Source organism: Pleurodeles waltl, chromosome 4_1, assembly GCF_031143425.1.
Source record: "Pleurodeles waltl isolate 20211129_DDA chromosome 4_1, aPleWal1.hap1.20221129, whole genome shotgun sequence".
Classification (NCBI taxonomy): Eukaryota; Metazoa; Chordata; class Amphibia; order Caudata; family Salamandridae; genus Pleurodeles; species Pleurodeles waltl.
In genome coordinates, this window is record NC_090442.1 from 45,644,443 (window position 1) to 45,659,904 (window position 15,462).

Sequence of the window (15,462 nt, forward strand, 5' to 3'; positions counted from 1 at the left end):
TTGAAAGCCTTTCAACCCTCCATCAAGGGAAGGCTAGTGTAGCTGTTCATGGACAACACCACCGCAATGTACTGCAACAAACAGGGCGGTGTGGGGTCAAAGACCCTTTTCAAGAGGCTGTGTGTCTCTGGACATGGCTGGAACAGTAGGGCATATTCCTGGTGGTTCAACACCTGGCTAGCTCTCTGAACACCAAGGAGGACAAACTCAGTCAAAGATGTCTAGCAGATCAGGAATGGCATCTCCACCCGGAGGTGGCACAAGCTGTTTTTTCACAGTGGGGATAGCTTTTATTAGATCCGTTTGCCTCTGCCGAGAACATGCAATGTCAGCAGTATTGCACACTGGAGGTTCCAAGACAGCTGTTGCTCAGAGACAGTTTTCATCTCAAGTGGAGTTCAGAGCTGCTGTACACCTTTCCACCCATACCACTCTTGCCCAAAGTTCTCAAGAAGATCAGGAATGTCCAGGCCCAAGTCATTCTTGTGGCTCCGAACTGGGGATGGAGAGCCTGGCATCCCGAGCCATTGAGCATGGCCATTGATCATTCAATCAGGCTGCCCCTTCGAGAAGCTCTTCTGTTGCAGCAGCTTGGGAGGGTTCTTCACTTGAACCTGTCCATTCTCCGCCTTCTTGCGTGGAGACTGAGGGGTGACAGCAGACAGCTTCTGACCTTTCTCCCAAAGTCTGTAACGTCATCTTGGCAGTCAGGCGTCCCTCTACTAAGTCAGTATATATATGCTGTTGGAAGGAATTTGTGGCATGGTGTGCAGAAAAACTATTGATCCCTTTTCTGCCCCCCTTTCTGAAGTCTTACTCTTTATTCTTTCCCTTGCCCAGCACGGCTCCGCTCTGGGTACTCTAGTGTTATCTATCTGACATTCATGTCTTTTTGTGGCTGCCCTCTTTGTTCAAGTCCCATATTCTACATAAGTTTCTCATAGGTGTTGCACATCTCTTCCTTCCTTCACCATTTATTATGCCTCAGTGGGATCTTAATTTTGTTTTGACTTTTTTGATGGGCACTGCTTTTGAGCCTCTCCACAATTGATCCCTCAGGCTTCGTACACCGAAGACAGCCTTCCTTGTGGAAATTACATTTGCCCGTTGAGTGAGTAAGCTGCAGGCTTTATCATCTAAGCCTCCTTACCTCACAGTACATACAGACAAACTGGTGCTTCGTTTCTACTAAAAGTGATCACATTATTTCATGTAGGCCAATCAATCACCCTGCCTACATTTTACGCACCCCCACATCTCTCTAAAAAAGAGGAGCGACTCTACTGCCTGGACCCAAATGAGCATTGCCATTCTTACTTGATCGCACACAAGAGTTCCAGGTGGATGACCAACTGTTCAAGGGGTATGTGGGTGCTAAGAAAGGTCAGGTGGTGCAGAAGCGAACCATCTCTCATTGGGTCACACTCTGCATCAAAATCTGCTAAGCACAAAGCCACAAAGCAACCTCTGCAAGGTTTGCAAGCTCATTCCATCAGAGCTAAAGCTGCAACCACTGTGTTAGCACGTGTATTTCTGGCCTGGACATCTGCCAATCAGCAACATGGGTTTCCCTGCACACATTTACCAAACATTACTGTCTAGACAATGAGGTCCTTAGGAATGGGCACTTCGCCCATTCAGTCCTGCAGGACTTCCTCGTTTGAAATTGATTTGCAGACCCTCCTTTGGAGATGGTATTCCTTGGGCATTTATTCAAAGGTAAGAAATCTGCGGCTAGAAGTCTCTATCAGATAAACAAGTTACACACCTTTGATAATGCCTTATGCTATGCAGATTTATACTGCGCATAGCTACCTAAAGGCTTCCCAGCGCTAAATGAGTCGTAGCACTCACTGGGGGACTCCAGGTCCCAGATTTCACTTCTACCAGGAGGCAGGGGCTTACTCAGCTGTTAGCGCCGTTCGGTAGATATAAACTGCCCCATCTTACCGTATCGCGGGACGTGCTCACTGGGGCGACTCCATGCCCCAGATTTCAGTTCTGCCAGGAATCGGGGCTTGCATTTAAACCCCCATCTCACTGCAGCGCGTGGCGCTCCCGGGCACTTCCTGCGTCCATCAGTGCCAGAAACAGGCAGGGCCTCCTCTGGCTGTGCCCCGGGTTCTGTTGCCTCTGTGTTCCTGGCCCTTAAATGCGTTGTAGTAACTGATCATTTCATTATTTGATGGTATTCCAACAATGGGGAAACAAAAGGCTCAAAACAGTCCTGTTGGTTTGTTTGTCAACCCAAAATCCCCAAACGCCCTAAACAGACTACCCATGCGGCTGCGAACTGGTAGCAAATTACATTGATACCCTCATCAAAGAAGTGGAGATCATTTTAAAGAACAAATACACAAATGGGGGGAAAGTTGCTAAAGGGGGAAGGTCCCTGACCTTTTCAAGATAAAACCCAGGCCCCGGAATAATAATCGTTTCCACCGACATTATAACGATTTTGCCTACACAGGATTAAGGCAGTAAGTCCTATTCAACTTCTGATTATAAAGAGAATTCCCGTGTTCAAATGAACATTGAATTTTCAAATAGCTATGCTGCACAACAGGAGATTCACGAACCAGCTCCCCACCAGCAGGCTGACACAGTTTCTTCTTCATTTACCCCACTCATTTCTTCTTCGCCCCACTCGGGGCCCTTCCTCCCTTAATGAAGCTATTGATTTAATCACTGCTGTAAGGGGTGAAGTTGCCAATTTGAAGGGAATAATTCTGGGCATAGTCAAAACCCTCAGCAATCTGTCAGGGATCTTAACACTTCCATCGCAGTCGCACAACAGCGCTCAGATTCCTCATACCCCTCTGGGTCAAAGGACCTTGAAAAGTTTACCAGTGGTCAACGTAGAACACAGATTCTCAAATCAAGTTCCCGCCCATAGTCTTCAGAAAAACCATTTTGGCAGTTTGGGGTGCTGCTCTGACATCAGTCCCTCTCACCTCAGTAGGCAATTACATTTTTATGGTAAAAGTCCCAGAGCTGCCACCTGGTTCTTTTGAAGGTAGTGTCTCTCTGAGAAACAAGGTTCTACACAGGATTAGGCAGGTCAGACAGTGCCATTCAATCGTCTGTTCTGACACTTCCTTTGTAAAGTGCCTCATAGCACCTGTTCGTCCCTGGGACTCAATAGAAGTCAATTCAATCTCTCCTGATCTGGTGGGTGGGTTGATTTCTTAAGACCAATGTTTTTCTCCTCCAAATGGCTCTGAAATTTGTTTTAAAGTAAGACCTTCTGCCGCTGACACCACAGTGTTCAGGGAAAAAAGGGTGGATGTGGGGATACCACCACGTAAAAGAGTGTAATTGGACAGGAACACTGGATGCAATGTGATAGTCACCAGGAGAATGGTTTGGCAGCAATCAATTGACTAAGGAGTCCGCCCGCCCCTTTATTTGCTGTAACCATCCTTTCATTTTCTCCAACTGTGGGGGGCTTCCACTTAGGATCCAGCCCAAGAGAATTCGTTTAATGTCCAGACACCATGAAGGACTTCAACAACTTCTGTTTGACAAATAATCTTCTGCAACAGTCTACCATCTCTAGTATGATTCAGACCCTCACAGATCTTGCATTCACTCTTCATGTTATCTCCTGGAACAATGTTTTTATTCAATTTTGAATGCTTTTTAGCAGATTTTAGCCTCAGCCACAATGTGATAATTGCGGATGACTTTAATACGTGCTTTAAATACTTCCCCCCCCCCCAACCCATCTGGAAATAATTAAGGGAGAAAATGAATGTTGGGGGAGTCCCTTCTTTTTGTGTCCCTAGGAAACCACCCAGAATGAGTTCTGCTGCCCTTCAGATAATTCATATTGTGGTTTCTTATGGTTTGACACCATGTAATGGTTGTTTCCCTTCAGATACTGCTGCTAAGCCAGCGTTTGTGAGGGGCAATTGTCAAAGTCATATCGACTTCATCCTTTTGGATGTGGGGGCATGGCACGAAATGGTAGACATGGCAGTTATAGACCGACATTATAGTGATCATTTCCCTATTCTGTTAGACTGGGGCAAGGCACGAATAAGGAATATGGAGAGTCTAGCCCTATCTTCATTATCTAACCCTGTTGTGTTGAGCAATAACAAACCTAGTGTGAAATGGGAGGTTCTTTCTAAATCTTAAGAGTCTATACCTGAGATCTATAGAACTGTATCTGATGAACTGCAATCTTTTGAGCATCTTGCCTTGACCCCTTCCCAGAAAGCGACCCTCCATGAAAGCTTCTACACAGAGTTAGGTAACATGGTTAGGAAAGACTGATAAAATAAAGGAGGCCCTCAGAAAATGAGAGCGAATGAAAGGTCTAATGAATCTTGCAACAGCACAAAGAAGGCCTTGGTAAATGCCCAAAGAGCAAACAAAAAACAGACATTGTTGAAGCTAGATGGAATTATGGCAGGGCTGTAAAGATTAGCAAAGCTCAATGGGAGACCAGCATTTGGGATGATTTGTTGGATGCGTCAAAACATAGGGACAACAAGCTTTTTTGGCATCTCACCCCGATTGCCACATTGCCCTGGGGGACTGCTTCAAACACTTTTCAGCTCTGAATGGATATGACAATCCATGTGACAGTATAATAAAACTTTTGCCAACTATTATTATTGAATCCACTGGAGAAGAGGTAAGGCCATTCACCCTAGAGGAAACAGATGCTGCAACCAGGCTCAGAAACCTGGAAAGCCACTGGTTTGGACAGAATCACTGCTGACTTATTTCGTTCTGAGGTCCAGATATGGGGTCCTGTAACCGTGTGGGTGTGGAGGAACCACTCCAGACTGCGTTATAGGTTTAAAACGAAGGATTTTTATTGAAGTTATGGTATATAGCGGAATTCAGGTAGGTTTATTTCAGTCTTTGCGAAGCTGGGCTTTAATTGGTGGGATGTTCTTGAGGTCCGTTCCTTATTTGTCTTTCTCTCTCTCTTGTTCACAGGACTTTCCCCCGGGAAGCGCATGTGGAGAGAAAAAGAACAAGAGCTGTAAGTGATATTTTAATGATATCTCTCTTCTTATACAAGGTCGTTATTTTTCCTGTCTTTCTGTTTTGACAATATTACATTACTCTCCTTATCTCAGGTTAGCCCGTACTTGTCTTCTGTTTTCGTACTATTCTGATTCCTAATCTTTCTTGTCTTTCTGTTTTCCCTTAGTATTCAGCAGTTTCTGTGCTTGGGCTTCGGCGGGCCTTTAAATGGCAAGGGTGGTCTACGGTGCCTGTCGGTAAGTTTCGTGTTTCTCCCTGCTCCTCGCTTATTTTTCCCCTTTTTCCTTCCTGTTACCCTAGTGCTCGTGCCTTCCCGTTTCCTCGGTGATTGTCTATTCCCTCCTCCCTTTTCCCCGTGTTACCCTTTTCACTCCACTCCTTCTCTCTCTCTCTTATTTACAGTCACTCAGGGACATAGTCCCACGCACCTGAATGGCCACGCTTCTCCTGGAGCGTGGCGGAATGCTGCATTTCGGCCTCCCAGTCGCCTGGAACAGGGTCTTCTCGGAATCGCCTCCCAGTTCCTCTTCCAATACCCGGACGATACCTTCGGTGCTGGTTCACAGTCGAGCTCTGCTCCTTGTCTCTCTCCTTTCCATCTCTCAATGCTGAAAGTGCTGACTCTGGTATATTTGACCGGCTGGCGTCCCGCCGCTGCGGAACGATTGACCAATCACAGGCAGCATGACCAGGAAGCTTCGGAGCAACAGGGGCAGAGTCAGCACAAGTGATAGCCATGTGCGGGCGCACAGGCTCTAGCCCGTCACATACACTCCCCCTAGGGAGCGGCCTGTCGAGACGCTCCAAAGCCGGATAACGGGAAAGGAAGTCTGCTGCCACCATGTGTTTCCCAGGCAGATGTTGGATCCGAAAGGAGAATGGCTGTAAGGAAGGAACCAGCGGAGAACACGGGCTTTAGTGTCCTTATGATGGGCAAGCCATGTGAGAGGCGCGTGATCAGTGATCAGGGTAAAGGTTCTGCCCGATAAGTAGTATCTGAGAGATTCAATTGCCCACTTAATCGCCAAACATTCCTTCTCTATAGCCAGATAATGACATTCCAGTGGTAGAAGCTTCCTGCTGATGTACATCACTGGGTGGAGGGAATCATCAGCCTGCTGTTGGGATAACACTGCCCCAAGCCCTAAGTCGGAGGCATCAGTCAATAACACGAAAGGTTTATCAAAATCAGGACATCACAGCACGGGTTCCGAAGTGAGAGCGGCCTTTAGTTGCTCAAAACTACGTAATGCAGGCATAGAGGGGGGGACCAAGGGTGTTGGGACAGGAGTTTTTCAGTAGATTAGTAAGAAGTTCTGCAATGGTGGAGAAATGAGTGATAAATGGCCGATAATAGCCAATCAAACCCAGGAAAACTCTAATATCTTTTTTTCTCTTGGGAAATTCCATTTTAGAAATGGCCTCTACTTTTTCGACCTGGGGACTAATTCTACCATTCCCCACAATATAGCCCAGGTACTTGATACTAGTCTGTCCGAGTTTACGTTTGTCAGGATTGGCAGATAAGTTGGCTTTTCGTAAAGCATGCAGTATGGTCCCTAGATGTGTCATGTGCTCCTCCCAGGTCTTGCTGTATATAACAATGTCATCGAGATAGGCAGCAGCATATTGCTGAAAGGGACGTAGGATTTCGTCCATGAGCCTCTGGAAAGTGGCGAGGGCCCCATGGAGACCAAAAGGAAGGACAGTAAAGTGATATAAACCTGAGGGGGTGGCAGATGCTGTTTTTTCTTTATCGTCCTTTCTTAAGGGTATCTGCCAATAACCCTTCGTGAGATCTAAGGTGGATAGGTATGTGGCTTGGCCTAATCTCTCAATCAGTTCGTCTATTCTAGGCATGGGATAAGCATCAAAATAGGTTAAGTTGTTGACACCCCTATAATCTACACAAAACCGTGTACTGCCATCGGGCTTGGGTACCAATACTACTGGCGAGCACCAGGGACTGGTTGACGGTTCTATGATACCCGCTGCCAACATAGTTTGGACCTCTCGTTCAATTATCTTTTGCTTTGCTTCAGGGATGCGGTATGGCCTCTGTCGTGAGACAGTATTTTGTTTCAAACGGATGGGGTGTTGGACTAGGGTAGTTCGACCCGGATATCTAGAGAAGACATCTTGATTTTGCTGTACTAACTGGGTTAGTTGATTATGATACCCTTTTGTAAGATCAGGATTGATCCATGGGTTTACCTGGTTGGACCGATCCTGGGAAGTTATCTTGGGATATGGGATGTCGTCAGGAATCTCCGAGTTGATAAAGTGAACAGAGTTGTCTTCTGTGGGTTCTAGCCATTTCTTCAGTAAATTGATATGATATATCTGCTCCCTACCGCTCCCTTGGGGAAGGGCCAGCTTATATGTGGTGGGGTTGATCTGAGCTATCACTTCAAACGGTCCCTGCCATTTGGCCAATAGCTTATTGTCAGAGCTAGCGAGCAATACTAGAGCTTTGTCTCCTACTGATAAAGTGCGAACAGCACTCCGGATATCGTATCTTTGTTTCTGCTTATCTTGTGCTTCCTGTAAGGCCGTATGGGCTTCATCCTATACTGTATGTAGATTGTCTCTTAACTCCCTGGTGTAGGTTAAGAGGTCTTTTACTTCCTCTTCTGTATCCTCCTACTGTTCAACTAACATGTCTAACAGGGTGCGTGGCTGTCCTCCAAATAACATTTCAAAAGGACTATGACCCTTGTACATGTGTACGGATAGCATATAAAACCAATGGTAGTTTCTTTTCCCAGTCTTTCCCAGCTTCCGATATACTTTTTCTGAGTAATGATTTAATGGTTTTATTGTATCTTTCTACTAGCCCATCTGTTTGCAGATGATAGACTGAGGTACGGATTTCTCTCACCCCTAGAAGTCGACATACTTCTGCCATTAATCTGGACATAAACGGAGTCCCTTGATCTGTCAAGATCTCTTTCGGAAAACCTACTCTGGAAAAGAACTCTATCATAGCCTGACCGATAACTTTAGTATGTGTACTGGGAAGGGGTATGGCCTCGGGATATCGCGACGCATAGTCCACCAAAACCAACACATACTGTCTTCCCCGAGTTGAAGGGGTAAAGGGCCCGATAAGGTCCATTCCCACCCGGGTAAAAGGAATGTCATTAATGGGAAGTGGCTGAAGGGGAACGGGTTTTTGTGGAGAGGGGTTGTATAACTGACATTTGGAACACTCAGAGCAATGCTTACGTATCTCGCCATAAACCACAGGCCAATAAAATCGTCGCAGTACCGCTTCTTCCGTTTTCTCCCTTCCTAAGTGTCCTTCCCCATTATCCCCATTTGCCAGCTGCAACACTTGTTGACAGTGACTTTTAGGTACTCCTAATTGTAGGTCATTTCCTCTGGTGGGCGCAGGGTTTCTATATAGGAGATTATTACGAACCAAGAATCGGGGACCTACCCCTGGTGCTGTTCCGGACTCGGCCTGCTGCCAGGCATATTTTAAGGTAGGATTTTGATTTTGTCGAAACTCTCCGGTGATTGTGCAAACCTTCCCCATACCAATGGACTCTTTGGGTGTCGGGCAGTTCGGCATATAAGAGCGTCGTTGTTCTCTTTTTTGTCTTTTTCTGAGGGCAATTCGTACTTGTTTGGGTTCATCCGGGTCCATTACTCTTGGTGCTTCCCTCCACCATTCCCTCAGAAGGTGCTCTTGTCCTGCTTTTTCCAACAAGGAGGGAAAATCCTCATAATCTGTCCAGAGGATTATATCCTCATCGAGGCTGGGGAGCACCCCTACCCTGAGGGTTTCACTCTGTTCTTTCCATTTCAATTGTATGGTTGCAAGTGGGTAAAACCGTTGATCCCCATGTACACAGGTAATGAGAACCTGTGATTCTGGTTCCACCTGTCCTGGCATTATTAAATCATCCCTGATCACGCTCTGGCTACATCCAGAATCGATTAGAGCCATCCTTTCTACTTCATTGATGAGGAGAGGGAGGGTATATTTGGGTTTCTTCCCTCCAGCCCAGAACACTCTTCCCTTGGTCAGGCCTATCTCCATAGGTTCGTCTGTTTCTTTCTTTTGAGGGCAATGCCGGGCAATATGGCCCCACTCTGAACAATGATAACACTGGGGTCCATGGCTGGTATATCCAGAGGGACCCGGGCCAGCTGGTTGTGATCGGTCAGTTCCAGAATTTCCTACAGACCGCGGCAGATGTAATCTAGGTATGGCTGGACGGGCCGGGGTTGGTGGGGTCCGACTAGCATTAGCCCTAAAATCCGTGCCTCTATGATAAGCACAGGCAAGCTCTATGGCGGTTTCATTTGTGAGTCCAGGATGTTGCCGTACCCAGTTCCGGGTGGTAGGGGGAAGAGCATCTAAGTATTGTTCCAAGACTATAATGTCAAACATTTCTTCTCTTGTGTTCTCTGTTGGAAGAAGCCACCTTCCGGCTGCATGTTGGACTCGATAATACAAAGTACGGGGGTTCTCCTGTTGCTGCCATTTCAATGTGTCTAAACTTGGTACGATAACTCTCACTGTCCAAACCTACTCTCTCCAGAATGGCTTTCTTAAGATCTTTGTATGGAAGAGTGCCACTGGGGTTAACAGCTTGATATGTTGCTTGTAAATGGCCGGTGAGAAGGGGGGCGATATATTGGCCCCATTTATCCTCTGGCCAGTTAGCAGTACTGGCCACCCTCTCAAAGTTGGTGAAAAAAGAATCAGGGTCTTCCTGTTCCTGATAGCGTTGCAACACACTACTTGGTACTGTGGGGTGTACTTTTGTATGAGTGATGGTATCGGTAAGTTTACCCAAGGCAGTCTCATGTACGGGTTGATTATTGGCCATAATCGTTGCCTGACTCTTAAGAGCTGTTTGCAGTGCCTCTCGTTCCTCTTTAGCTTCTTTCATTTGTTGTTCCCACATTATCTGGAGATGCCTCTACCCTTCTCGTGGGATGTTCTTGAGGTCCGTTCCTTACTCGTCTTTCTCTCTCTCTTGTTCACAGGACTTTCCCCCGGGAAGCGCATGTGGAGAGAAAAAGAACAAGAGCTGTAAGTGATCTTTTAATGATATCTCTTTTCTTATAGAAGGTCGTTATGTTTCCTGTCTTTCTATTTTGACAATATTACATTACTCTCCTTATCTCAGGTTAGCCCGTACTTGTCTTCTGTTTTCGTACTATTCTGATTCCTAATCTTTCTTGTTTTTCTGTTTTCCCTTAGTATTCAGCAGTTTCTGTGCTTGGGCTTCGGCGGGCCTTTAAATGGCAAGGGTGGTCTACGGTGCCTGTCGGTAAGTTTCGTGTTTCTCCCTGCTCCTTGCTTGTTTTTCCCCTTTTCCCTTCCTGTTACTCTAGTGCTCGTGCCTTCCCGTTTCCTCTGTGATTGTCTATTCCCTCCTCCCTTTTCCCCCGTGTTACCCTTTTCACTCCACTCCTTCTCTCTCTCTCTCTCTTATTTACAGTCACTCGGGGACGTAGTCCCACGCACCTGAATGGCCACGCTTCTCCTGGAGCGTGGCGGGATGCTGCATTTCGGCCTCCCGGTCGCCTGGAACAGGGTCTTCTCGGAATCGCCTCCCAGTTCCTCTTCCGATACCCGGACGGTACCTTCGGTGCTGGTTCACAGTCGAGCTCTGCTCCTCGTCTCTCTCCTTTCCACCTCTCAACGCTGAAAGTGCTGACTCTGGTATATTTGACCGGCTGGCGTCCTGCTGCTGCGGAACGATTGACCCTTTACAGGCAGCATGACCAGGAAGCTTCGGAGCAACAGGGGCAGAGTCAGCACAAGTGATAGCCATGTGCGGGCGCGCAGGCTCTAGCCCGTCACAGGTCCCTATATAAATTATTTGTTGAATGCCCTAATGGCAGGAGTCCCTACTGCTAGCTCTTGGAAAGGAGCAGAAATAATCCCCATTTGTAAAAAGGGGGAAACAAATCTGTACCAGGAAATTACAGACCCATAAATCTGATTGACCATATACAAAAAGTTTACAGCATGCAAATTTTAACTAGGCTATGGGATTGGATTTCCTTAGATCAAGTTCTGTCACATTTGAGGTTGGGATTCAGATAGAACATTAGCACAATTGACCAGTTTGTGCATTTTCTGTGCATTAAATGGAAGACTGTAGACATCAACCAGGGGTCGTTATTTGTTGCTGTCGTTGACTCCTGTTATTAGAACAAGACTGCTGGATTCGGGGCGGCAGCACCACCATTTGCCGATGAGTGAGTTAATCCCACACCATCTTGGCAGCTGTTGGTCCAACCTTTTCGGCTAGCTAGCAGTACCACAACTAAACCTGAAAGAAAAGGTGATTTGTGGCAGCCTGATGCAAGATACTCTGCGGCTTCTCAGGGGAAATTCTGGTCGACAAGTCTCACCCCTTTCTCTCGTTAGCAAAATGTGCCTCACAAACACATAAGCCAAAGGAAGAGATGCAGGATGCTTTTCAATACATTTATTGAAAAGGCTGCAATCTACGATAAAATATATGAGCTGCAATTATTAGGGCAATGAGGCATAATAGGATTGAAATGGTGGTGACCAGCAAGAAGAAAATAAACAGTCCCAAAATATTGAATAACATACATAAATGAATTCTACCTAACTCCTAAGCGAGAGCATAGCAGTGATAGCCCAGTCTGCCCATACTCCATGAGACAAGCACCCACTCCCATTAACTGGTAGATAGGGCTCTGCCCACCATCTCCTGGGCTGGTTGTAGAAACTGGGCAGAGGGGAGCAGTGAAATGGCATGCAGTGTGGAGGGAATCCTGGCCTGAATTATCTCCCTGTTATCCCTTGGCCTGTACAGTGTTTTTATAAGAAACATAGGCCCTCATTCTGACCTTGGCGGGCGGCGGAGGCCGCCCGCCAAAGTCCCGCCGTCAGGTTACCGTTCCGCGGTCGAAAGACCGCGGCGGTAATTCTGACTTTCCCGCTGGGCTGGCGGGCGGTCGCCTTCAGACCGCCAGCCAGCCCAGCGGGAAAGAGGCTTCCACGATGAAGCCGGCTCGGAATCGAGCCGGCGGAGTGGAAGCTGTGCGACGGGTGCAGTTGCACCCGTCGCGTATTTCACTGTCTGCACAGCAGACAGTGAAATACATGTAGGGGCCCTCTTACGGGGGCCCCTGCAATGCCCATGCCAGTGGCATGGGCACTGCAGGGGCCCCCAGGGGCCCCGCGACCCCCCCTACCGCCATCCGGATCTCGACGGTCCGACCGCCGGGATCTGGATGGCGGTAGGGGGGGTCGGAATCCCCGCGGCGGTGCAGCAAGCTGCGCCGCCGCGGAGGATTCAATGGGGCCGCGGTACACTGGCGGGACCCCGCCAGTGGTGCCGGTCCGACCGCGGCTTTACCGCCGCGGTCGGAATCCCCATTGGAGCACCGCCGGCCTGTCGGCGGTGCTCCCGCGGTCCTCCGCCCTGGCGGTCAAAGACCGCCAGGGTCAGAATGACCACCATATTTCTGTTCTGTGAAAACGGGCCTAAGTCTCGGACTGTTTACATACTTTTGTTGCATCAGTTGCCAGCCTTGGACACAGGTACATGGTGAAATGTTATGCAGAGAATAATAATAACAAAGCTTTTGCAGAATCACAGAGTTACACCTGATTAGAAAATAAAAACACCCCCATTGGAAGCAGGTAACTATAAATGAATAAAACTGAATAAATGAAATCAGAGCACAAATGTAGGGGAAAGGGCACAGGCCGCAGGCACAAGCTAAGGTAAGCTAAGCTATGTGTGCCTAAGGAGAGCATAAAAAGAACCCACAATCTTGCCTTCGTCGACCTTTTGTGCTACGTTTGATCTTGTCCCACAGGCAAACTTTTGGGAGTTTATGCATAAGGTGTGGTTCCTAGGAGTCTTTTGTCCTTAACACAGGCTCTGTACTCTTTTTGTGAGGGTTAGGTGGGGTCCAGCAGGGAATCTGACGGAGGTTACTACCATTAGGGAAGGCGTTAGACAAGGGTGCGTCTTGGCCCCTTTTAGTTCAGTCTAGAAATGAATTGCAAGAAAACAAAATATATGGTTTTTAGTGCTTGCACAAAACACCAATGGTAATGTATTTTTAGAGAGTGAGGTACTGGATAAAGTCTAGGAATTTGACTACCTGGGTGCAAGACTGGATGACTCCCATAGATGGTTGCACCAGATAGAGAAAAGTGTTCTGACTCTAAAACAAAGAGCAGGGTTTATCCTAGGATTCGCCAACAGGGTGCCTGCTTTTCCATTTCACCCCCTCTTGAGATATATAAGTCTCAAGCCTGTGGGCAGTCCTTTATGGGGCGGATTTGTGGGGGCATTGTAATCTTGGCACTCTTGAAAAGGCCGAAAATGTTTTTATAAAGTCTCTTCTGAGACTCCTTACTAGCACCCCTACCCTTCCAATTAGATTTGATTTGAATCTCAGATCAATTTAAGAGATCACTGCACTGCGACCCATCCAGTATTAGATTAGACATTGGTCAACTGAGGATTTGGGTCTTTTTAGGGACTGTATCAGGGTCATACCAGATGGTCAATCAGTTGGGAAAATTCCCTGGCTGCTCCACGTAAAAACATTGCTACTAAAGTTTGGTTTGGAGGACCTTTGGATACACCCTACTGCATTACCTAGATATGCTTGTGACAAAATAAAATTGTCTTTTGGGTATTTAGTTGTAGGAGATAAAATATCTGAAACTACCTCAGGTAGCCTGGTAGGCTCCTATCTGTCGTTCACGTGTGCACCAGATTTTGAGCTATATTTGAACTTTGTTATTAACCCAGCTGCACATGCACTTTACGTAAAATTCAGGCACGCGATTTTACCTTTGGTTTCTTTTACTTGCTCCTAGACTAAAAAGTGAGGCACATTAAATATTAAATTAAATATGTGTCCGATGGGCTACCAGGCATTTGAAAATGTTGAACATGTAAGGCTTGCAAGGCTTATACAAAACATCGTTTATATTGGATTCTTCCTCTTTGTAAACTCGTTGATTTCAGGAATTGCCATAGAGCTCTAAGAGAATGTAAAACTAATACTAGAGGCTGCGGTGTCTGTTTAGTCTCGAGCTATTAGTCCTCAGTATGGCATATTAGGATGAATGCTCTTGATAAGTAAAGGCCATCTCTTGAACGGTAGCCACTTTGTGTAATCTGAGATGTTTTCTTAGGTTAGGAGATTCCGCTTTTCACTGCCAAATTTCTATTGTTTTATTTTTATTCATAAAATGGGTGTTAGCTCATTTGTACCATGCCATGATTAATCATTGTTGAACTGTATTTTTATGAAATTGTACTTTTAATGATATGTGTATTTGTCGTCGGCATGTATGTTTGTTTTTATCATATTATTAAGTATGCTTTATTCTGTAACTTTTAATGTTCAATAGAGCCAAAATAAAGGAAAATGAATGAACAGAGTTGTAGCGCGCATTAGCGACTGATGCAGAAAAATAAGTCTAGTGGGCTCTATAGCCAGATTTTAAGCATTTTTCTAAAATGTAACTCATTAATTTAGTTTCTTAGGTCAGTATGCATTGAGTTCCACAGAGTTGGGGTCAGATACAAGAAAGACCTGCCTCCCCATCTGGCTCTTTGAATTCTTGGAACCTTTAATAGTTGCACGTTTGAGGATCTTAAAGTCCTAGAGGGAGTATAAGGTACAAAAAGGTCCAAGATTAGCGAGTGCCCTTCCTGTTTTGTTCCTCTATGAGCCAAAGTGCCTTGAACTTAATCCTTTCCTTTACTTGAAGTCTGTGAAAGTAGGCCAGCACACTTTTTGCAGAGGAGTGTTTGGAGAGTTTAAGGATCAACCTGGCTGCTGAATTAAGTTTCTTAATATTGTATTTTAGTAAACCCAAATGCAGGGAGTTTCTGTAGTCTAAATGGGAAAGAATAAATTCTTGGCCCACTACTCTCCTAAAGTGAGTGGGTAAGATATCTAGGATTTTCCGTAGGGTTCTTATACCAAATTAGGAAGTTGTCCATTTTTTTCTTGATCTTCCATACATAGGGAGCTATCCAGCCAAACTCTCAATCTCTTTATGGGTGAGGAGGGGTTTGGTGGCAGTCCCAGACTCTTTGGCGATCCCATAGAGGTTTAGGGATCTGGCTTATTACCTATAATCGTCACCTCTGTCTTATCTCCCTTCAACTTGAGTGAATGATTCGCCTTCCACCAAGCGATTTACTCTAAACAAGGGGCCAATTGTTGCTGATGTAGGCCTGTCTCTGGGGAAAGGGAGATGACAAGTTGGGTGTTATTCGCATGAGAGACAATTGACATCCCAAATTTCTTGACAATGTCTGCCAAGGGGCTTAAGCAAAGGTTAGAAAGTGTAGAACTCAAAGGAGATGCCATGCAGGACCCCACATTTTAAAGGAAAGACATCTGAGAAACAGGTAGGTTCACAAATTTGAAAGGACCTTCAAAAAAGAGGACAGCCAACTCAAGACA

At 46.2% G+C, this 15,462-nt stretch overlaps 1 protein-coding gene across 2 annotated transcripts in view; it reads left to right on the forward strand.

The window, feature by feature from the left end:
• Positions 1-15,462, forward strand: part of LOC138287359 (zinc finger protein 271-like) — a 57,789-nt gene that overhangs the window by 27,352 nt on the left and 14,975 nt on the right. The window contains exons 1-2 of one of the 2 annotated variants that reach the window (XM_069227729.1): positions 10,002-10,057; positions 10,229-10,298. The exons of the other annotated variant lie outside the window; for it this stretch is intronic. The gene's annotated coding sequence lies outside the window, so the exon portion shown is untranslated. Of the gene's footprint in view, positions 1-10,001; positions 10,058-10,228; positions 10,299-15,462 lie in introns of those variants that run through there. 2 annotated transcript variants of the gene reach the window in all.